Source organism: Filicampus tigris, chromosome 15, assembly GCF_054856515.1.
Source record: "Filicampus tigris isolate MCC_2025a chromosome 15, RoL_Ftig_1.0, whole genome shotgun sequence".
Classification (NCBI taxonomy): Eukaryota; Metazoa; Chordata; class Actinopteri; order Syngnathiformes; family Syngnathidae; genus Filicampus; species Filicampus tigris.
This window is the reverse complement of record NC_141231.1, coordinates 7,920,105-7,945,000: the sequence shown is the minus strand read 5'-3', so window position 1 is coordinate 7,945,000 and position 24,896 is coordinate 7,920,105.

Sequence of the window (24,896 nt, the reverse complement as noted above, 5' to 3'; positions counted from 1 at the left end):
TTCCTGTGTACAATTCTATAGGTTGCATGCGAGTAGAGTATTATTAGGAGGATAACTCAAGAGAAATGTCAGTGAACACGGCCCACGAAATATGATTGACGGCTGCAATATCGCCACGAGACAGCCGACAATATCCGTGTTCAATAACATGATGCAAGGGAAAAAAAACGTCAAATTTCCCTTGACGTTGGCCTCACAAACTGACAGCTGACTTCAATAATGTAGTGATGGCATCAAAAGATGATTGGTCGCTGAGCTCACCGGTGGGGATGGAGAGGGAGAGGCGGCAACCGCTCAGTCCTCACAGTTTTGTGCGAGGTGACTGACGCGTACGTGCGGATGACACCAGTTTACCAGTAACACCACAACGCCAACAACAAACTCGACCGCTAGGCAAACGTTCACGGGACCGTTACATCAGCCCACTGTTGGCATACTGAAAACAAGGAACCATACAGATTGTTTACTTTTTATATACTGGAGGACCCTTAATTGGTAACTACTGTTTACGCACACATTTCTTTGCCCATAGTAATCTTTTCAGTAGACAACGCTGAAGAAATGACACTTTTCCACAATGTAAAGTATTCAATGTATAGCTTGTATAAGTATAGCATTACACCCTTAAAAACAGTTGCATAAAAAAAAAAATTAAAAAAAAAAACACAATTTGGGTCAAAAATAGACCAATCCGTTACTTGGATCAATTTGGCCCAACTTCCTGGGTTGTTTTATACAAAATGACAAGTTGGAGAAAAAAAAATGTTGGCAACAAAAGTGAGTAAAACCTTGAGTGGAATTGAACAAACTGGACGACCTAATTAACCATTTACCTTTCCAGTGTCATGTGACTTATTCCTGTTACAGTCTGAGGTGTGAATGTGGAACCAGTGACTACGTTTACATGCAGTCAATGACTCAACCTAAATTGTGATGGACTAGCCAAGCATGTCTCCAGACCTAAACCCCATTGAGCATCTGTGGGAAATCCTCAAAGGGAAGGTGTGGGAGCACTTGGTCTGTAAGATGTACTGTGATGTCATCGTGAAGGAGAGGACGAGGATTCCGGTGGCAACCTACAAAGCTCTGGCGAACACCTTGCCCAAGAGAGATATTAGAGTCCTAGAAAATAAAGATGGCCTCACAAAATATTCAAACTTCGTTTCAATTTGAACATTTTCATTTCGGGGTGTACTCACTTTTGTTGCCAGTGGTGTAGACGTTGATGGCTGAGTGTAGAATTATTTTGAGGGGGTTATTGATTTACACTGTTTTACAAGCTTTTCACTGACTATTTCACATTGGAGCAAAGTGTCATCAACCTACTACCAACTTAAGTTTTTGCTTATAAAAGTTGGTCGACCATTTTGCTGTCTCGCTTTGTGTTTGCGTTAGTGCCGCTTTCTGGAGTGCTGACTTTGCTGGATGTCTGTGCAGATTGCACTAAATGGGGAGTCGAGGAATCCGAGTGCAGGCTAATCATGGTGGGCCTTGAAGGAGTAACAAGATAGCAGCTGGCAGACTTCAGAGGAGCGGGAAAAGCCTCCATGCAGACGCACCGCCTCCCTAAGGAGACGCTTTGGCTGAACCCCCGCCCACCCCGCTGAACAGCCCCACCCTGTATAAACCCTCTGTTTGACCCAGACGGTTGCCTTAAAGCACAAATGTGAAGTGCCCGGTAATGTCTGAAAATGCCAAATGAAATCTAAGTAAAGTAATTAGACATCATACAAAAAAAAAAGCATTAAAAACAATCATTTCTATTTCATAAATTTGACTAAATCACATTTTTTCCGAAGAGCTCGCTAATGTGCGACGTCATTAGATGAACGACGATGACAGCGCTCAATGGGGAAAGTGTACAAAGCCACTCAGAGACGGACTGAGGCCTTGTCTACACGTAGCCGGGGGGTTTTAACAACCGTATATTCCCCCCCCCGCCTGTGTTGGAATACACATTAACAAAACGCATCCACACGAAACCGCGGAAGTGCGTTTTCAAATGCATGCCAAGCCTCTGGGTGGCAGTAGTTAGCCAAATACTGTCCATTCAGAAAGAACTTCCGGGTGCAACCGTCCACAGAAAAACGCGGATCCAGAGATATCCGGAGATATCCGCAAATCTCCACTGCAGCCGGAGTTTTGCGTTTTCACTGAAAAAACTCTGGGGACGTGTGGATGATAGGGCTAAACGCAGGCTTATATCCTGCGTTTTCAAAAACCACGGCTAAGTGTAGACAGGGCCTCAGAAAGCGATATTTCGAGCTTATCTCTGAGGATCCAGGTGTTTGAAGAGTTGGAGGAAGAGGAGGTTGTTGGCATAATGCATGTTGATTTGGTTAAAGTGCTGAAGAAAAAAATTTGAGTTGAAAGTTGAGTTATAATATTGTGACATATCACCTTTTTCTTAAAAAATATGGACATTAGTAATAATATTTTTTATCCATCCATCCATTATCTATGCCGCTTGTCCTCACAAGGGTCGCGGGCGTGCTGGAGCCTATCCCAGCTGTCTTCGGGCAGTAGGCGGGGGACACCCTGAATTGGTTGCCAGCCAATCACAGGGCACACAGACACAAACATCCGCACTCAAAATCACACCAAGGGGCAATTTAGAGTGTCCAATCAACTTACCATGCATGTTTTTGGAACGTGGGAGGAAACCGGAGTACCCGGAGAAAACCCACGCAGGCACGGGGAGAACATGCAAACTCCACACAGGGAGGCCGGAGCCAGGATCGAACTCACGACCTCTGAACTGTGAGGCGGACGTGCTAACCAGTCGCCCACCGTGCCGCCACATATTAATAAAGATGATGAAAAAAATTAGGGCTGCAAAACATATAGAAAAAATATTGTTATCATGATAATGGTCATGCACTATGCATATCGCAAAGACATGCAATAATTTTATTTTTTTGTTGGGGGGGCATATCGCAAAGACATGCAATAATTTTCTTTTTTTGTTGGGGGGAATTGTATGCTTTTATCTGAATTTGACCAGTCGGATGTAAACTTGTGCATCGCCACCCAATAGTTGGACATTATCTTGGGGATTTACAATTAATTTTCTCAGAACACACCGCGCTTTGTTATTCTGCCGTGTGGAAAAAAAGTTATTTCATCAGAAAAAAAAAAGTAATTTCTTTAGGTACGCGTTAAATATCGCAATAATATCGATATTGCTGTAGTCGACATCCATATGACATATTGCATGTTTTTCTAATATCGTGCAGCCCTAGAAAAAAATGACAATAAAAATAAATACAATGGTTAGAAACAATACAGAGAGAAAGCTACTGCACCTGGAGCCCCTACCCGCAGTTTAGTAAACCCTGCTGAAAAGTATCAGCACTTTTGTGCCAATTAAACATCTATGCAGAAATGGTAATGCAATATTTTTTTCTGTTAGAGAGCAGAAAGCTTTCCAGCAACATAAAAAAGCACAGGGAAAATTAACCCTTGAGGCCAAATTTGGTGTCTGACATGAGTAAGACGGTAATCAGCGCATACTTTAAGCATGTACACACGCGTGAGTTTTAACGGGCACACATACACATACACCCACGCACACCCCAGCGCTCGTACACACAAGCACAATTGGGATTTTTGTACTTTCTCGTAGTGTCGGACCCGGGGGCCTTGTTATATGAGCCGCTCGATCAAAGCAGGAAAAAAGCGATAAGCGGAGAATAGGAAGACAGCGACTTACTTTAATTATCTTCCTTCTATCCTTGGAAAGCAGCTGGAAAAAAATGAAGAAAGAATAATTTATTCAAAGTGAGCGAGCGAGATCTTGCTAAATATGTGAACTCTCTGATTGTTTTTCTTTCCTCAATGACTTCATTCACTCTGCCGTTTACTTTGATTGTGTCTGTGGCTCTACGCTCGCTAGCATCGACATTTTAAAGAAATTCTTGGATTAAAATGAGTACATTTGACATTTACATTTTCACAAATTCCCAGAGCAATTTTAATTGTTTAGTTAAGGTAAATGGCAAAGAGTAATAAAAAGTTTCACAGGAAAAGAGCGATTCAGTGTGGCTAGGCTGCTAATTAGCATGTAGAATTATAACGAACAGGTCTCACACCATTTCACTTCATAGCAAAGTGAATAAAACTCATCTTTACAATGTTAGATGTTTTCTTCCTGTTAGCGTGCTAACAAATTGTCTAATTGTTTTTTCTTAAATGAGTTCATTCAAGCAGACATTTAGGTAGAGAAAAATTCACAATGCATAGGCAGCTAATCATCATGTAGCACTAGCACGACCAGGCATTTGACATTTTTGCTTCATATGAAAGTGAATAAAACTTCACATTTATGCCCTTAGTCTTTGTCTTCCATTAACTATCATAACAAATGTGGAATTAACTCATTTTTCTATCTTAAATAATTTCATTCATGCTGACATTTACTTTAATTGTGCTCATGCTAGCTCGTGCACTAGCGAATGACACCCAGACCAAATCAGTTCTTGACATTTACTCTTTTAAAGTGTGGTACTTAACGTGTAAATGTCAAAAAGTAATCAACAATTTCACAAGAGGAGAGGATTTCAGGATGGCTAAGCAAGGAGCTAGCATGTGGTGTTAGCACGACGGGGTCTCTCACACAGAGATGGGAAATTCAGGTCCAGAAAGTAAAAACCCGACCACAGTTTGTCTTGAGCCACAGGTGCTTTTAATCAACTGAGCTCATTTACCTGCCAGTTGAGTGGTAGCACCTGTGGCAGGGTTTTTACTTTCTGGACCTGGATTTCCCATCTCTTCTCTCATCATTTTAATGTTATGACTTTTTTTTTTTTTTTTTTTAAGTCTCAATGGCCCATGTCTTCCTGTTAGCATGCTAATGATAAATATTGTCAGGTTCTTAGCACTGAACAAAAACTATACATACTCTGCACTGGCAGAAAGATTAGGTCAATATATAGTAGGACAGTATTTTAAAACAACAAGTCCTAAGGTAGTTTGATTTAATTAGCATAACTCACTAAGCCGTAACATACAATTTCTCTTTTCTAAAGATAATATAACCTCTCTATCACTCTGATCAATTCTTCATTTCTTTCTGCTTGAAGATGGTGAGCGCTAACATGTCAGCCTGGCTGCAGTCCAAAGCCCAAAACAACCACAGAATTATGTCGAAAAACACAAAAGTCACTTTCAATGGAAAGTATGTGCAACCTTTGGAATTACCTGATTTTCTGCATTAATTGCTCATGAAATGTGATTTAATCTATATTCAACTCACAATGGAAATTCATGGTTTTCTTACACTTTACCAGACAAAGAATTATATGTTGTTGTATGCAACAATCACAGTGCATGGTGGTAAAAAGTATGTGACTCTGTGGATTTAATAAGTGGTTGGGCCTCCTTTAGCATCAATAACCTCAACCAAATGTTTCCTGTCATTGCAGATCAGACTTACATAATGGCCAGGAATGACTTGTGGACCATTCTTAACAAAACTGTTTCAGTTCTGCACTATTCTTGGGATGTTTAGTGTGAATCACTCTCTTAAAAATTACAGTATCTCAATCGGCTTGAGGTCATGCTTCTTCTGATGACGCCATTCAGTTATAGATTTACTTCAGCCTTTTGGGACATTTACATATTTCTTCCATATGATTTATGTGGTTGGTAGTAACATAATTATAAGATGAAAATAATAATTTCCAGTTTAATACATTTTGTAGTAAACTGTGGTTTACGTTGATATGCATTCTGGGTAGTGACATTGAATGGTTGCTGCCCATGTTGCTGCACTCTGCCGAGCATAGCAAAACGATTGCTAACTACTACGATTATGAAATGATCGTGAAAAGGAGTCAAAGTACCAATGACCAATCTTATTTTGAAAGACTATCCGAGGAGTCTGCGTTTTCCCTTCGTCTTTCCCTCCCTGTTTCTCTTCATATTGACTTCCAATGACTGTTCGCAACATCTCTACGTAACGGACAAGTGTCCCTATTGGGAGCTATGTCACAAAACTGTACATAAGTAGACCGATGACCAATGCCGCTAACAATGGACCATACAGAAAAATACAGCGCATTTTATATGTGAAGATACCTCCCGATGTAGTTAGCCAGTTGGGATGTACACACTGCTCTGGTTAACACGCGAACATGCAGAAGTAAATAAAAAAAAAAATCTGCTGACGCCGATATTCTTCACCAGTAAATATCACGACTCCAACACGGTGATAGACGGCTCACAGCACCTCTGTGATCAGCTCAGTAAAATCTCTCTTGCTCAGTCTCTCAACACACATTTGATAGCTTTCTGAAAGTGTCTTCTGGTGACGTGTAGAGTAAAGCATTAAAACTTCAAGTGCAGTACGATGTTTCATCTTCCCAGGGCGCTGGGCTTACAACAACCCCTGGAGCACATAAGAGGAGCTGCGAGTAAGTTGACAGGAGAATGCATGGATGACCAGATTTGGAAGGAAACGGTCACATTTTAGGATTTCTCCACGCAGACTGTGTAAGGCTTGAGTGGACGGGGCAAAAGTATATAAATGCATTTTTATTAAAAAACAATAACTCAGATCATACAGTATGTGAGAAAATGTATATTCCTGTACAAGGAGTAATCAATATTGTTTACTGAAACATAGTGGCCTTTCATGCGTGTTTAACTCTTTAAGGGTTGAGTCAAAAGAGGAATAATGTGCAAAATGATAAAAAAACAAAAAAGGTGAATACAGCGCTGCTGTTGCTAGGCAACTGCATGCCTCCAAGTCTGTGGAATTTAAGCCGTGGAAGAGATCCAATTTTCCCGGGGACCCATTTCAACATTGCACCAGACTTAGAGGTGTGTGTGTGCGTGTGTGTGTGTGTGTGGGTGTGTGTGTGTGTGTGTGTGTGTGTGTGTACAGACAATATGTGTGTGTGCAGGGTAAACACAAGTGGGGGAGAAGTGAGTCTGACCATGTAAGAGGAAGAGGAAGGCCAAACGTGTTGTTTGTGTGCAATTGTACTGTATACTGTACCTGGCGAGATGTGGACGCACACTAACCACCTTGTTGCTATGACAAGAAGAAGCAACATCTGGTGGAAAATGTTTTTCCAGAAGAGCAGGAAGCATTTTTAGATGCACATGCGTCGTTGGGTCAGCTTCTTCTTCTTGGTTGGTTTGAATGATTCTTTTTCGTTGGTTTAGTGACTTCTTCGTTGGTTTAACTGGTTCTTCTACGTGTTTGAAAGCGGCTGCGCGCTGCCTACAACACACACAATGCCACGATGGGGTTTGCTTCCTGATTTTTTTCATCAAACATTTAATCAAAGGCATTTTCATTGATATCGATCACGTCAATCGCGATACATATTGATATTGAATTATTGCCCAGCCCTACTTTTAACAGTGAAGACTGCAATTCCCATGATCCTTTGATACCCGGCAGCATTTTTCCCCACAATTCATTCAAAGGGAAAATCAACCCAAACACATTTTTTCAAGAATATGTTCCCAGCAGCCCCACTTGTTGAAACACGGCATTCATGATTAATATTGCGTATGTGGAATATGAGTTAAGCAGCAAAATCCATCCGTTTTTAGCCATCTCAGGGGCGACAATTTTGTTAATACTGTCGACTGAAAAGGACATCACAACTGCTCAGGGCTCAGGTAACGACCAATCACGGCTGACCTATTTTCTGAAGCTGAGCCGTGATTGGTTGTTACCTGATCCCTGAGCAGTTGTGATGCCATTTTCAGTCGACAGAATTAACAAAATGACAAAATGGCCGCCCTAGAGATGGATAAAAACGGGTGGATTAACTCTGACTCCACAAACACAATATTTATCAGAATGCCTTATTTTAATTAGTTGGCTTGCATAGAACATCCATCCATTCTTATCCTCACAAGGGTCGCGGGCGTGCTGGAGCCTGTCCCAGCTGTCTTCGGGCAGTAGGCGGGGGACACCCCGAACTGGTTGCCAGCCAATCGCAGGGCACACAGAGACAAACAAACAACCACACTCACAATCACACCTAGGGGCAATTTAGAGTGTCCACTCAATTTACCATGCATGTTTTTGAAATGTGGGAGGAAACCGGAGTACCCGGAGAAAACCCACGCAGGAACGGGGAGAACATGCAAACTCCACACAGGAAGGCCGTGAATTCGAACCCACAACCTCTGGACTGTGAGGCGGATGTGCTAACCAGTCGACTACCATAAAATATATTCTTGAAAAAAAAATGTTAGGGTTGACTTTCTCTTTAAGTCCAATTCAAGCAAATTAAGCCCGCATTTCAGGTGAGTCTATTCATTTTTGTTGCAGTCCCTACCGTCTTCAGTTACCTGTACTAAACGTTTTATTCGCTCTTGTGAGTTAAGTCACTTTTTGCTCTCCAATGTATTCAAAGAGTCCGTCTCTCACATAAAGATCGATTTCCCTGCCCAACAACGTCTTTGTTTACCTGTTGGGATTTGCCCGTGGTGTTTGGGTGTGAGTGAGCATTAGCGGGCAGATTTGAAGAAGATTAAGCGAGGAGAGGAAAATCCGCCTTTGTGGGCTTTTCCGTCAGCCAGCTGCTTGCATTAGCATCACTTTCTCTCCACTCTAGGTCAGTATTTTGCTAATTGGCTGGAGGCCTGCGGGAAAAGTGATGTTAAACCAGTTAGTTGTGTGTGAATGTGGGAAAGAATAGGACATCTGGAACAATTTATTACATCGACGCTATAGTGGAAATGTGATGCACCTTGGGGAAAAGTGGAGTTTGGGGAGTTAGTTTCAGTGACTAGGGTCTGTTTACATTTCATGACAATGACCTATAGTTAAAAAGCCATTTTCACACTTTTTTTTTTGGGGGGTGGGCTTCACTAACAGACAACCAACTGTCGTAAAACACTACGCACATCTGGATTAACCACTTGTCCTTGCGTTCCTTTTGAGAAAATGTGAGATGGATCAGTCCAAATAACAACAATAAAAGTAAAACCGTTACTATCGATACCACTGTAATGAGATCAATACTTCTTATATTAGCCCGCGCTCATGAGTTGACGTTCATCTGAATTCTGATTGCCGGATATGGCCTTAGTCTAAAGGGCTATAGCGCCACCTGTCATTTTGACACCATGGTAACGTTTCTTTTTTGCTTTATCTATTTTTTGGGTGCTGTTTAAAAAAAATTGTGTGTGCGCATATGTAGCCTTAATGTGTGATGTATTGCCTTGCAAATAAAACAAGACAGGACATCGTGTGTATCTGTGGTGCGCCAGGTCAGCTATTTGCAACAAAGATGTCCCCTCGCCTGCACGAGACGAGCAGCGGGCATGATAGCGTCTGAAAGTGACAGCTTGCCACGGCGCGCAAGCGGCGGCGGGAGACCGATTCCTCATCCCGCTCCGTCCCTTTACGACCATAATCACACAGCCGCACATTTAATCATGCGCTGAGGCTTCGTATTAAAGTGACAGGGAGAAAGCGTTTATGCAATTTGAGAGGGCCGGCCGTGGGAGGGCCTGTGCCAGGCTTTATTTAGATCGACTTGATGTCTGCCTGCGCGGACGCTGCGATTCAAACACAGAGGCAACCGAAAGGTAGACTTTTTTTTCTGCCCAAATTTCACTAAATGACAACCAGCACTGCTCTTAATAGCCTGTACATGACACTTTATATATTATTGGTTTCATCCCGACTCATGGATTGTGGCTTGATACAATGCCGCTGACTATTCTTGCTGCTTTTGGTCACATTCACATCTGCATATGTAGTCGGACTGAATTATTGTAGCTGGTTATTTCATTCTCACCTGATCATATAGACTGTTTATTTATTGATACATGTATACATGCATCAGGAAGAACGTACTCGACCTACGACGTTTCGACTTTACGAGTAATGGTCAGCAGTAATGGTAAGTACAGCATCTTATTCTTTTTATTTTAGTGTATTTTATTTTATTTTTGTTTTTGTTTTTTTACACAAAGTAGTTTGACATAAATTTATGCGCAAATTCGGGTTACATTGCCAGCATAGGAATGGAATTCGTGCGTAAATCGAGGATTTCCTGTATAACATACCCATTCGCAAAAACGAGAGCCAACGATGTAATATGCAAGCTAGGCCAAGTAAGTAATACGACAACAATATCATGAAATATAGCAGGCCGTATAAACCATATGGTGTTTCCTCTCACATCAGGGGCGCGAAAGCTCTGCCAAAAATATACAAAAACAAATCTAGAAGTGAGTCAACCGTCAGAGTCAAATAGAGAATACTGTAACATGGCGGCGCTGCCAGCTCACCCGCCAGTGAACCCTCACTGTGACACACTCACACACACACACACGAATTGTGTGAGACAGAGACGAGGTGTGAGTGCCTCTGAAAAGAAGCCAGAGGAGATATTAGGTGGTTTGTGAAGCTTTGTGCGTGTGTGTTTGTCACCTCCTCTTTCTGCATCACTACCTGGATGTGACAGCCAGCCAGACAACAGGAAGCACAGGAGGGTGCGTGCGTGTGTGTGTGTGTGTGTGTGTGTGCGAACAAACAGGTGTCACGATCAATATTTGGTGTCTCTAAAAGCGAGGTTTCAACATTTTAGGAACCAAGAACAATTTGAATGCCTTTTTAAAAATAATCTGCACTGATGGAATGCACAGATTAAATAAATAACAAAAAAAAAAAAAATATTGGAAAACAACTGCCAGAGCACTCAGTAGCACTGACCTCCACCAAGGAAATGAAAATGTGATCAGCACTACTGTATAAGCTGTAGTCCTGAAAATGGCAAGTGATAGTTTATTTAGTCAACTGCAGATGGATGTAGCAAGGATGTATTGAGAGGGAGCCCATTATTTGTAACACGAATAAACAATGCTGCAGGTACAAAATGGAAAAATGGAATTTGTTTGGACGAACAAAACATTGTGGAGCACCCACGTCAGGTTAAGTCAAAAGTGACTCGGCTGAGTTTTAATTTGATATATCTTTGCAATGACTTAATTTCAGCATTCAGTATTCAAGGTGTTACTCAATTAGCTTGTTTTTGATCATCATACATCCTTAATTTTTTTTTTCTTTTCTTACTTTTTCAATAAAATACCCAGGTTTAGTACACACGGGTCAGAAACGACACACATCCATTTACAGTGAAAGCTGTGTGAAACTAATACATGTAATTATTGTTTTTCAATTATTACCTACAACAATTGTGAAAGATAATTGTACATATTTGATTAGGTTTAGGTTACCTTGAGAGAGCATTTTTCAGATTGTAACTGCGACTTTATCCTCACCTGCCTCAACAGGTTCTTTTGCCATCTTACTGCAAAGTTGTATGCAATCTTTTATTTGATCAGGTATTTATTTATTTATCTATTTATTTTGTGCAATTCTGCTGATTAACAACAGAGAAAGATGCACCCACGGATGAATGAAAACAAAACAAAAACCAAAAAAAAAGCATTTTTTACCCTTTACAGAAGTGTACAGTAAAAACATATTGATGACAGCAACAACACAATATATTCACAGGACCCGCCCATCATTTTCTGTTCATGCACAGATGAGTGTAGACATGACCTTTAAAAGCCCCTCTGGATGCTGACACTTTTTGATGCTAAGTGCCAGGCTGCTCCACAGTAGGATCTCTAGATTAAAAGGAAAAAAAAAAAATGTCACTGTGAGTCACACTGTTTACTGGCGGCACCTCGCCTGAGCGCACAGAAACGCATGTGTGAACCCAGGTGGTAGCCACTTTGAACCGATTCAGTCTGAGACGCTCTACCCTACAGCAGTCGCAAGTGAAAAAGTGTAATTTCACGTTGACACTGTTGACCTGGAATAAGGCTGACAAAATTGGTCTTTTTCACACATTGTCTAGTATTAACAATGAAAGAAAAAAACCCATATATATTCCAATGCTCTGATCGACAATATAGTCAATATTTTGCAGATTTTGTTATTTTTGTGATTAGTCTGCAAATTGAGACGTCGCAGGTTTAGTGTTTCCAACATTTACATTTATATGTAGTGGCGTGATGAATTAATTTTGGCTGCCACTGATAGATTTGGGCGCTATCTGCCAATATGTAATCTAACCGTTATATTAATTTTCTTTTCCTATGCGTGGATTGTGCCGCTGTCTAATAATCGATACCACTGCTTTCTTTGTGGTATAATGCTGTAAATAAGGTGCCAATAATGACTGAGGTATCAAACAAATGCATGTTTAAGTTTCAGAATCAATCTTATCAGGTATCAGAGGCATCGACAGCTCAAATGCAGGTGCAATGCCCGTCTTGTCGCGGCACACTTGTTGCTCTTTGTCTGTGCACGTATTTCCGTTTGGAAACGAAATAACGGAATATTCCGAGTTAAGCATTACACCGCAAAGTGAACCAAAGATAAGCACAGGCGACCACGGCAATTTGTTTTTATAGATTTTTTTTTCTCCTCATCACAGATTTTAGAGAACGGAACTTTCTTAACTCCATTGCATTGTCCACAATTATACGGTTTTAAAGTTTTGTAAATTATCTTTCACTATTAATAGTTGTTCACTATTAATATGATTGCTATACAATGCCAGTCTCCCACTTTACTTGAGATTGCCTTGCAGTAGGGCCACAGAAACTCACAGGTTCTTCAATGAAATAATTCTGAAAAGTTACAACTGAAGTATTTACAGCAGCTGAAATTTTAAGTATTGCATGTTTTGAAAGCAGCTACATTGTTACTAAAAAAATTAAGTTCTACTCGTTTGTTAATAAATAAATGTTTGATATTCAAATCACACCTGTTTTTTTTTTTTGTTCGTTTTATTTCCTTCCTTTTTTCCAAATGCTTGAGAATACCTTTGCTAATAACCCGTAAACCGCACGTATTGTGTAGTATTATGCAGTTAAGAAAAAAAAAAGAACTTGTGATAGAATTGGTGATTGTGTTCATTTTCCTTGGACACAATATTTGTTCTTTGTGTTATGAATTTGACAATCCAAGCATAAGGTTAATCCTAAGAGACCGAACTGCATCTTCTTATAGCATACAAGCTAGGTTAATAGTTAAATATTAAACAAATATGTATTTTAGTGGCAGCGAACTAAGACGATATATGTAAAAAAAAAAAAAAAAAAAATCTATTTTCTTTCCAATAAAGGCTCTGAAGGACGTGATAAACATATCAATGCCTGACACTTTGTTTACAGTATGCAGTGGACAATCACTTGCAAAAGCATTTTGTTAATATGTGCAAGATAACGAGGACGGTGTTCACTCAGACAGCATACCTTATCAAAAGCTCTTCTCATCAAAGGGAAACTTACATTAGATTCACCTATAGCGTACAATATCCCCCAAGTCCCCAAGGGAGCAGATGACACATACAGTAGCTGGCTAGCTGCACTGAAATAGCGACACACTACTCTAGTAGGGGGAGGGATACTCTTTGTATCTTGAATTGTGTCAGAAAATTCCCTTACTTATTGAGTAAGGGTTCAGAATTTTGTAACTTTTAGGATTAATAACAGACTGTCCAAATGGCAAAATTCCATGTTTTTCTACTAGAGGATATATAGCTGGAAATGTGTGAGAAATTTCAAGACAATCTGACTTATGTTTTGCTGAGGAATGCTAATTTTGTAATTTTTGGACTTAGTAGCCTCACTGTTGTAAAATTCCTAGTTTTATTGTGCAGGACATTTAGCTGAAATTGTGTCAGAAATTTCACATCAATCTGAGTTTTTTTAATGAAGCATAACCTCATTTTTTTAAGGACAGTTATGGTAATTGTGTAGAATATTCAAGTCAGTCTGATTTTTAAGTGACATGTTGTAAGGCGTTGTAATTGTAAATTTTGGCCTCAAAATTCCTTGTTTTCCATATTGCAGACATTGTCACAATTGTGCGAGAAATTTCAAGTCAATCGAACTGTTTTCTTGTTGGATCATAATTTTGAAACTTAACTCATTCACCGGCATTGACGAATTTATTTGTCTTTTCACAGTCCAGCCATTCAATCCCAGGAATTTATTGATATTTTTTTCAAATTTTTTCAAATGTTAGAGTAAAAGAGGGTCTGAAAATGTCTGGCAGTGAATGAGTTAATAAGCTTAATAACACCAACCCCATTTGGTGAAGTACAATATATATATATATATATAGTTATTTAAGGGAATATAGCAGGAATTGTGGTAAATCTTTCACATAAATCACATTTTTCGGTTTGTGAGTTTGTTTAGGCTTAAAAAAATCAATCTGACTTTTTTTTCATCAGCTTTGTAACTTCTCTGCTTAAAAACAGGCCTCCCATGCACGGGCGGAGCTAACCCTAACCCTAACATATATGTACAGGGAGTCCTCATTTTACGAACGAGTTCCGTCCCTACACTGGCGATGTAACACGAATTTCCGCGTATGTCGGATTTCACAGTTAAAGTCGAAATTTACGTCAAAATACTTTGTATGAAAAAACGAAAATACATTACAATAAAAAGCACAGGATGCTGTACTTAGCATTACTGCTGAGAAGTCTATGGAGAAAGAGGAGAGGAGGACGAAAAAGGCAAAGATACTGCCACAGCGCAAACAGACACGATCAGGACACTCTGCGCATGCTCAACCGCAAGAAATGCTGTGGTCTTTGCAATACAGGAAGTGCTTGTATGCGGCAGGGCGTTGTTTGGTGCGAAACCCATTGGAAATACACAAGCAGAGGTAAACAAGCTCAGAGACGCAGCACAAAAGCACACTTGTGGAGCGAGGAGGAAACCGTCTGCTTCATTCATGTGGTGGGTGACATGAATATCAAGTGTTTTATTGACAGTTGAAAGTAACAAGCGGAAATGACGTGCATTTGAGTCATGGCGCCGTGTGTCGCCGTACACAGTGGGTTGTTCAAATGCCGGAGCAACTCTGTCCGCTCAATCATGTAAACGGGATATTCAGAATGTTTCAGAAATCGGAATTTTGACTTGAAACATATATATATATATACGTATATACATGTATATGTGTAGATATATATATAGTATATACACATTTATAATATATATATACATATATATACACATACATATATACAGTACATATATATATATATATATATATATATATATATATATATATATACATATATATGTATATATATATATATACATATATATGTATATATATAGTATATACACATTTATAATATATATACATATATATATATATATACACATACATATATACAGTACATACATATATATATATATATATATATATATAGAGAGAGAGAGAGAGAGAGAGAGAGAGAGAGAGAGAGATGTTCATATCAAAAATTGAAAAAAAGTTTTGAGGGCATAGCTTAGGAATTGTGTTAGAAATTTTGAAGCAAACCGAATATTATTATCTTACAAAGACAGATTTTTTTGTTTTCTTTTACAAGGCTCTGATTTGGGAGCTCATGAGATTGTGCAGGTGTACCAAATGTGGCATTTAAATGTATACAATCAACATGTGGTGTGCTGACAACAACAGCCATTCTGTATTCATGACAGCATACACAGCTGGCAGCCAAGGCTTTTTGACGCTGGCGCGTGCGTATGCGCGTGTGCGCGTGCACGTGCACGTGCACATGGTGGCTGCATCTAAAGTAGTCCCCATTGTACATTCATGGCATCATGATTCAATTATATAGAGCCAGTACTTTGCCTGAATATTAATCTGGGAGGGGGGCCCCAAACTTAATTTGTCTGGCAATGGGGGGGACACAAGCCCATCTGGCAACATGGTGAGTGTGTGTGAGTGTGTGTGCAGGTGAGGGGTGTTCTCTGAGACACACAGATGAACATGTCACTTGATCTGAGGAAGACACTTTCTAACAGGGAGTAACTAGGTATACTGTACGACTGTAAACTAGGTAGAGTATACAGGTACAAACACGCATACGCACACGTTCATTTATTATGGTTATTTTTTTTCTTTTCTGGATAATATTTATTTACAGTGCCGAATGATATAAATTCCTACAGGCTACAAATGTGTCATCATCCCATTGCCTCGTCCTTGTCACATCGCCTAGAGACCCCTTCGGAATTTAAGATGGCAGCCTCTCCTTGACCTCCCGTCTATGATTCTGTGTGACCTTCCTATGACGTGAAAGGTTAATTTTATTTTTTTTTTTGTGTGCAGGGGGGCCGAGGCTCAAAGGCAATGTGAGGAGGGGGGTGGACTTTGTGTTTGTGTGCGTGCGGGTGCGTAAGAAATTAGCAATTAACACAGCGTGTCTCACACTTTTTTTTCATGGCGTTCTTCTTGTTCATCACCGTCAATGCCGCAGGGGCGAGCCGAGATGTTGGGGGCAGAAGGATGGGGGGGGTGTCTGATAATGCAAGGCGACAAACATGCAAACCCACGCGCACACGTCTGACACACGTTGCACGTACACACTGTGTGTGTGAAGAGGAGAGACAAAAGGTGAAAAAAAAGAATGATGAAACGCAAATATTCAATATACACACACATATACACATACATATATATATATATAGATATATATACAGTACACACACACACACACACACACATATGTGTTTGGATAAATAAACTATGGGTCATTTTTGTTTGACTTTTGATCTTGCCTTTATTTGGGAAGAAATGCTGAAGTTTGCTGGTACCATTTGAAAAAAAAAAAAAAACACTCTCCAAAAACTCAAGTCGAGGTACAGCTGTATTTACTTTTTTGCTGCACTGGGTGTCATGAGTGTGCGCAGGTATACCTAATCCTGTGTCTGACTGGTGTATTTTAGGGCTTTAAGTAAACAGTGTGGTCAGAACTTGGACTGTATTTCCTCTCAGGTCAGCTGTCAGTCAAAGTTCTTTAAAAGGCTATTCTACAAACACGCGTTGGCGCGTTGACACAAAAATAAACATGGCCACGAGGCCGCTCAGGGCAGGTTGGTTACACCTGCGTGCTCATTCTCACACCAGGCTGTTTGCGTTAAGACAAACGGCTGTTTTAATCGCGGCCACGTCGCAGATGAAAAGTGCAACGTTGATGAAAGCACGGCGGGGTCATCTCTCGTCTAATTTTCCTCTACGACCGTCACCGACGTGAATGTCAAAGTAAGGATTGAGCCGTCATAAAAGAGGCAAAACACACACGGCGGCCAGCCGTAATTGAGGGATCAATAACGTAATCAATCCGTCCCGGAGAGGTGTGAAAATTATGACGAGCCCGATAACATCGCGAGTCACAAATCAGTTTCAAAAGGAAAATCAATGGGGTTGATCTGATTGTCTAACAGGTTTGTCAATAATCTGATTGGACAATTTGACAATTACATTGCTCAATGCGACACATTCCCAAGCTAATTAGCTCTACATGCTAGCTGTTCACCACGCCCCTCTCCTTTCGTCCACTTCCTTCATTTCCAGAGCTGGGCATTCCATCTTTGTGGCGGACCGGTCCGTCTATCCGCCTATAACGGATGCCCGTTTTGCTGACAGTTGACAAATGAAGGGAAAAATTTCAAGAAAGTAAAGTAAGTAAGAAAGCAAATTTTTAGAAAGTAAAATTGAAATATTATGGGAGTAAAATCAAAATTAAAGACACATAAGAAATTAGAATAAAAAAAAGATTGAACTACTATGAGAGTACAGTCAAACTATGACAGGAATAAATTGGAATTCTTACGATTTCGTTGTGAGTCAAATTCCAAAACGCGAAAATAATAAAATAAATATAAATGTCATTATAAATATAAATAAATGTGTCCAGAGTTTCCTCCAAAAATATATTTCACCCATCTACAAAATTTCCCGATGAAAACCATACTGCTTGCCCTAGCAGGTCTACAATAATTAATAATAATAATAATAATAATAATAATAATAATAATAATAACAATAATAATAATAATAATATAATAATGATAATAATAACTTCTTTGATGCACTATAGTGTCCACACACAGAGAAAACTACAATTGTCTTTAAACCGCCATCGATACATGCCCCAATGGCTAAGTTGTCCTTTTTGTGTCGGCATGTTTAATATTCCGAGCCGGAGGCAGAATCCCGAGGCGCTGACATCAAACAATGTGGCCATTGTTGCCGCCACCGCCGCCATCGCCGCGGCGGCCTCGGGGTGACCGCGAGGGTGCCTCAATGCTCCTTTGTCTGCTGCCTGGCGTCTCAACTGCAGCCGCACGACACGCACGCGCACACACAGACATGTCACGGCACTGGGGGGGGAAATAGATCTAATGAAGGACTCTAAAGAGGTGCGAGATGCTCCCAGCCCACGCACTATAATTACCATATATATTATACTAGTGCTCAACCCGCAGCGAAATGAAAAAAAAAGTAGTTATTTAAATACAAGCAAATATTGTTGTGTGTACGTGTGTGTGTAACAGACTTGATATAATTAAGCTTGCTATTGTTGGCATGAAGGCACACAGGCGGCTACACAATGAAAATTCAACGCTTCACTAGAAGAGGCAAAGTTTAGAGGACGACCTTCGCTTGAGATTACGGCGAGTGAAAAATGTTTTATGACTGATCGAGTTAAATGGTCAAATTAAAGTTGCACTAAAAAGGAGAATTTAAAAAAAAACAAAACTTGATGAACCGGGAGACGAAGGGTGGTTTGCATGTTCTCCCTTTTTATCTTGTATCTTAAAAAAGGATTCAGAGTTTAAAGCGAGTCCTCGAGTAATTCAGATTCCTCCATTAAAAAAATGCTTGAGGTTTTTTTTTCAGTCTCGGGTAACCGTTTATTTGGTTTGCGCCATCACAAAGGCCAGTCAAGCCAGCCGCAACAAAGAGTTGTTCGGACGGTAACACGCCACCAACACTTCCAAACAAACATGCCTTCCAAGCGATACATGGAAAGCGATGCAATAGCCTTGGTAGGTATTTTGAAGTTGGCCTTCGCAGCACCTGGCCGCGTATTCCTGTAACCATTATTGCGGTTGACTCAACTTGTCTCTGCAACTGCGTTAGCGGCTAGTGGCTATAGCTAGACTGCCATCTGACTAGATTTGCAATCTATTCTACACACTTTAGACGCTGACAACCTGACAAAATTGAAGTTCCAAACTATCCATTTTGAACAAACCAGGCTTACCGTATTTTTCGGACCATTGGGCGCATTAACGCATTCACTGCCAGACATTTTTAGACCCTCTTTTACCCTAATGTTTGAAAAAAAAATAATTTTTTAAAAAATAAGTTCCTGTGATTGAATGGCTGGACCGTGGAAAGACAAATCTGTCAATGGCAGCGAAAGAGTTAAGCGCAATATCGGGTCTATTTTAAAATACTTTCATACATGTGGTGTGCCGCAATCAAGGAGGAGGAGGCGTTGGTAACAAATGCTTGCAATATCTCAATTTCAGAGAAAAATCTCAAGTCAACGCACATGATTTGCCTTCGCGGGCCACATAAAATCATGTCGTGGGCTGGATCTGGCCCCCAGGCCTTGAGTTTGACATCGTGTGGCCTACATGCTAGCAAAAATGAATGACAAATAAAGATGATAGAGAGCAGGGCAAATAAAGACACAGGAGAAACGTCCAAGGAAAAGCAAGCTGTATTTAAGAGACTATTCTTATGGTTCAGGTTTATTTGTACACATTACCCACTCTGTGTAATATGTCGCGATGGGCTAGCAAATAAGACAATCTGCGTGAGCACATGCACCTGGCAGGTTATTAAAAGACATGCCACTGGAGAAAAAAAAAAATTGAATCCCAAAATGGGACCAGCTAGTTGAAGAGAAACAAATGCAGAGTTGTCACTAATTATAACAACTAGAGTAACACTCTCATGGGCGAATTGCATATTTAGTGTCTTTTTTGTTTTTGTTTCTATGCCGGTCCATCAAAATATATCTTTACATGAAACAGGTCCGTGGCACGTTTCATGCAAATATTATCTTGTAATTATGACTCTACTGCTGTGTTAGCATAAGTTACATATAAACCTGTTACAACGTTGCCACCGTAGCAACAGCACGTCGTTGTAAACCGAAGATTCCCTGAAAGAATAAGAAGTTGGGTTTGTGAGTCTTGTATAGGGTGGGGAATCTCCCCGGACAAAGTAGCACCTTGTCCACGAGTCCATGCGATCCGCCGGCCGACCCCTTTGAAGCGTGTTTACAGAGAACACGCCTTTGAGCCACTGGGTCCCGTTAAAAGTGGGCGAAACCATACAGATGTTTTCATAACGGCGCCGTTCAAAGGCTCCCTCGGGGTTTAACTTGTTTCCTGACTCCCTTTTTAGCATGTTGGGGGGGGGGGGGGGTTGCAGGTTGCCTGGCAACAGGGTCGAGTCTGACAGTCGCTTGGCAGGAGCCTGGCCGCAAAGACATCAGGTGCCACTTCCCGCCGCTCGTCTGTGGACACTTTGAACGACCTCAACACACAACACGCCCCAACTGGGCTCATTTCCCATAGCTAATTATAGAGCGTGTGTTGATTTCTACTTTAGTGATCAGTTGAACGAAGCAAAGTAACACGCTTCAGAGTATCCTGGCCAGGGGCAGCAGGAAAGCAAAGGAATTCCCAACCTCTTCCCATTTCCTCATTCCTTGCGTTCTTCCCCGCTCATCACTCAGCGCCACATTCCATCTGTTAGCGTTGGCAGCGGCGACATGGAAATAGCACTAGTCAGCCAAGCCGACGCTAGGGTGCACATGCGAGCGACAAGGCCATCACATGTGACCAATGTGACGGCAACGTGTCACATTTGTCATTCTGAAGCATGACTGAGATTAAAACGTTCTTTTCAGTCATATGTTTTATGTGGCCCCACTAGTCTAAACATGGCATTCTGATTGATATTGTGTTTGTGGAATATGAGTTAAGTAGTAAAATCCGCCCGTTTTTTAGGCATCTCAGGGGGCAGCCATTTTGTCACTTGCTGTCGACTGAAAATGACATCACAGCTGCTCGGGGGCTCAGGGCTGAACCAATCATGGCTCAGCTTCATAAAACAGGTGAGCCATGATTGGTTATTACCTAGCTCTGGACGTCACGTGACTGATCCCAGCGTGCATTTGTTTACGCAGTCATGCTGGCAGCAGGTAGCAGTCGAAGGATTTACAGTGGAGAGCACGGATAAAATTTGCATTCATCCGTCAACATTTCATCCAAGTAAATTCACATCTGACTTTGATGAAAAGGCCATTAGTTACACGTGCAAGCTGTAAAGGCTGGATATTACATATCCCTATAAAGCACCAGAAGTGTGTTTTATAACGGCCGCGACAATCCATTTGTTTTCAAAACAAAACGGGAATTAAAAAAAAAAAATCCCAAACTGATTTGTTTGGTCGATATTCGTTCCCAAAAAACTAAATGAAAAAAAGACAACTTCTCATTTTCTGATTTCTGATTTTGTGCACAAATGGAAAATGGAAAAAACATAACGGCCGATTTGGACATTCATCTGTCGCAAGTTTCGTGACCTGGCAGTAAAATTGAGCTGGAAGAGAGCTTTCATCTGACTCACAGGAAATTCACTAATTTCTTATACTACGTGGGCATGAGCACACTTCAAAACCTCATTAGTCCCTGAATATCTAAATCAGTCAAACACGAATAAAGTCTGAATTTTTACGACAGTCTTTTATTTAATTATTTGACAAGAATGGAGTAGGATTTTTTTAGACTAAGTTTTATATTGAAAAAAAAATTCAATTTTACAAGACTAAAGTCAGATTTTTTGTTTTTACACCAAAGTCTTCAAATCAATATTTTACAAGCATAAAGTCAGTTTTTATGACAAAAAATTGTCAATACGAAAGACAGTTTTAAAAGAATAAAGTATTTGTTATTCAGAAGCCTTTTTCTTTGTTTTTGAATGTCTTAAATTCTTTTGTTTGTAAATGCTTTTAAATATTTTAATTAAGTGAAGCACCAAATGAAACCATAATATTACTTGTAGACTCGCCATTTTGTGAGATAAAGTCGTTATATTTCAAGAAACTATAATAAAGTCAGAATTTTTGTGACAAAATGTATTAATTTTAATAGAAAAATACGTCACTTTTTTCTAGAGTAATGTGATATTGTGAGAAATAAACATTTAATGACAAAAAATATTTTTAAATGTCATTTTTATGAATGTAAAAGTTCTAACAAATACGTATAAAAAAAATGTCAATCTTGCAAGAAAAGTTGTCAGTTTTAATAATACACTAAAAGAAACATAGAACACACTACTTTATGAAGACAAAATCATTATATTTAGAAAAAAAGTCACCATCTTACAGGACTAAAGATGTCATATGTGGAAATAACGTTGTCGTACCTCATAAATAAAGTTGCGAAAAGAGAAAGAAAAAAAGTCGTGATGTCATGAATAACAATTTTGAGGGGAAAATTTACAGGGATAATACGTAATTTGATGAGGATAAAGTCGCAATAATCAGAGAGAGAAGCATGGCCATTTAAAATGTTCTTTATGTCACTTTTTCAGAAATGGAGGAGGATTGTTGCTACTCCTCTACACCACCAAACTTAGACATGCTCATTTCAGGCACGAAGAGCCAAAAGATCGACTTTGGAGAGCTGACGTTCTACTGTCGCTTTTGAAAAGCCTCCCTGCAGTGCACGGCGCGGGATAGAGTGTTTGGCTCCATTTAGGCTTGATTTACTGACTCAGGAGTTCCTGCGCCCCAAAAGGGCCACTGAGACACTTCATTCAGGAAGCGTAAAGGTCGTGATATCATTTCCTGCACTGCCAGTCCAGGAAGCGGCGACACAGCTTTCCAGTTTCCGCTTGGGTTGACATCAGCTTCTAAAAGTTTCCTCCTGTCGAAAAAAAATGTTCTTTTTGAAAAATGCGTGACCAGTCTTTGCATCATTGCCTCAACAATTTGTTTTGGGTTTTAACAATATACAGTCTACAACAGGGGTGTCACATTTTCCTACAAAAGCTGCATACAGAAAATGGATGCCAAGGGCCACTTTGACATTATTCAACAAAACATACTAAAACCAATTCATTAAGTGATCATGTATTATTTTTCTATACACAGTAGTTGTTTTGAAAACTGCTATATTACTGCTTTCTGGTAGGATTTTTGTCACAATATCAGGGTGGCCTGAGGCCCTACGGCGCACTGCAATACGCCATAGATCCGCCACTGCACTGAGATGATCTTGGCATTCAGACAAAAACAAGAGCTATCTGTTGTAAGATGACAATGTTTCCCAAATTGGACCTTGACACAGAAAGCAAAATTTTTTACACAGCTTGTAAAGGATCGGATTTCTTTTTTTGGGTGTTACTGTTCTGTTTTAAATGCTATTGCCAATTGTTTGGGGCTGAATTATATCAGGAAATGTCTGGTCTTTAATGGTAGTGTCAGAGCAGTAACCAAGGCGGGTTGCAGCTTGGGTGTAAACTGAGGCCCGAATAGTATGGATCTTTTTTAGGCTGATACCGTTTCCGACATTTGGCAGAAACAAAAAAAACAAACAAAAAATCTGATTACTGATTAATCGGCCAATTATTTAAAAAAATTTTTTTAAAAAACAATATATATATATATATATATATATGTATTAACTGTATTAACTTTTTTTGGTTCTGAAATGCCATGGGCCTCTTACAACAACAGAGAAATGAATTAGAGCTGGGCATTTCGTCGATGTGACGGACCGGTCTTTTGCTAACGGTTGACGAATGACGGGAAACATTTTAATAGACGGATTAAGCATAGACGGAAACCCCTTTATTTAGTCCGCCATTCGTCTGCAGTCTCTCATTAGCCACAGTCGTGGGGAGGAAAATAGTGAGTTGTTGTTGCTTGGGGGGCAGATTTTAATTGTCTATGGTGTAGTCGGACTTGCCGACGGTCGGGCGTTTAAAATTAGAGGCGGACCAGCCATAGAGGGCTACTAACTCCCCCCCCCCCCGAAAAAAAGGCGAATGATGGACGACAGAAGGGGACCCACGCTGCAGACGGATGACGAATAACGGGCGCTCTATTTTTAGTAAAACTCTGCCTTTAACGATAAATCACATTTCTTCTACTCCATTTGCCATTATTTTCTTTTTCAAATAAAAAAGATGCCTCCTTCATATCAAAACATGTCATCTTTGACAGATTTGAATTGGAATTACATGATGTGCAGAGAGAGAGTCCAGCTGAAACGGGAGCCAATTTTAACTCTCACAATGCTCACCAAGCACGAATATAAACATTATCAACATGTATTTTACTGAGAGACGTTGCATCTTAATGGGCATCTGAGAGGATGGAAAAGGATGTAATCCACACAAAATAACACTCTGTCGGTCACGAATGCCTTTACTCGCTGCCCATATCTAGTGAGCAGCATTTACCCTTCCATGAGAAAGTCATCATCCAACTGTCTTGACTGCGGGTTGCTGCGTCGCCCGCAGTTATGGCAATGTCCTGCTTTCCAGGTCTTCCGTGTATAGAATACACAGGTGGGTAACTAGTGGATGTTCCAGCATGATCATTTGGAAGTAACAAGTAGCGCCGTGTCGCTGCCGCTGAGATGGAGCGGTCCAGAGGTCGAGCTGGAAAAGGCTGGGAGCCCACAGTTATTGATTTCTCTCAGAGAAGAGTGTTTCCGCAGCAGTAACATCTGGGGAGAAGATTCTTTGGCTTTTTAACTCTACTTTCTTCCACAATGTGTGGCCTCTGTGACCTCCACATAAGCAAACGGAGGTTTTTTTTTTGTTTGTTTTTTTCCCCTCTCTGCGCAGTGCACTGAACTCCATGCCTGAACAGGAACAGGAACGTTAGAGCATCATGACCGCTGACCGTCAATAGGGCTTTAAAGCTAAAAAATTGTTGGATCAACCAAGACAGTGTAAGGTGATTGCAGATGGTACATGTGGACTTGCCATATTCCAATTGTATTTCTGTCAAATTATTTTGATGACGAATAGTATCTCT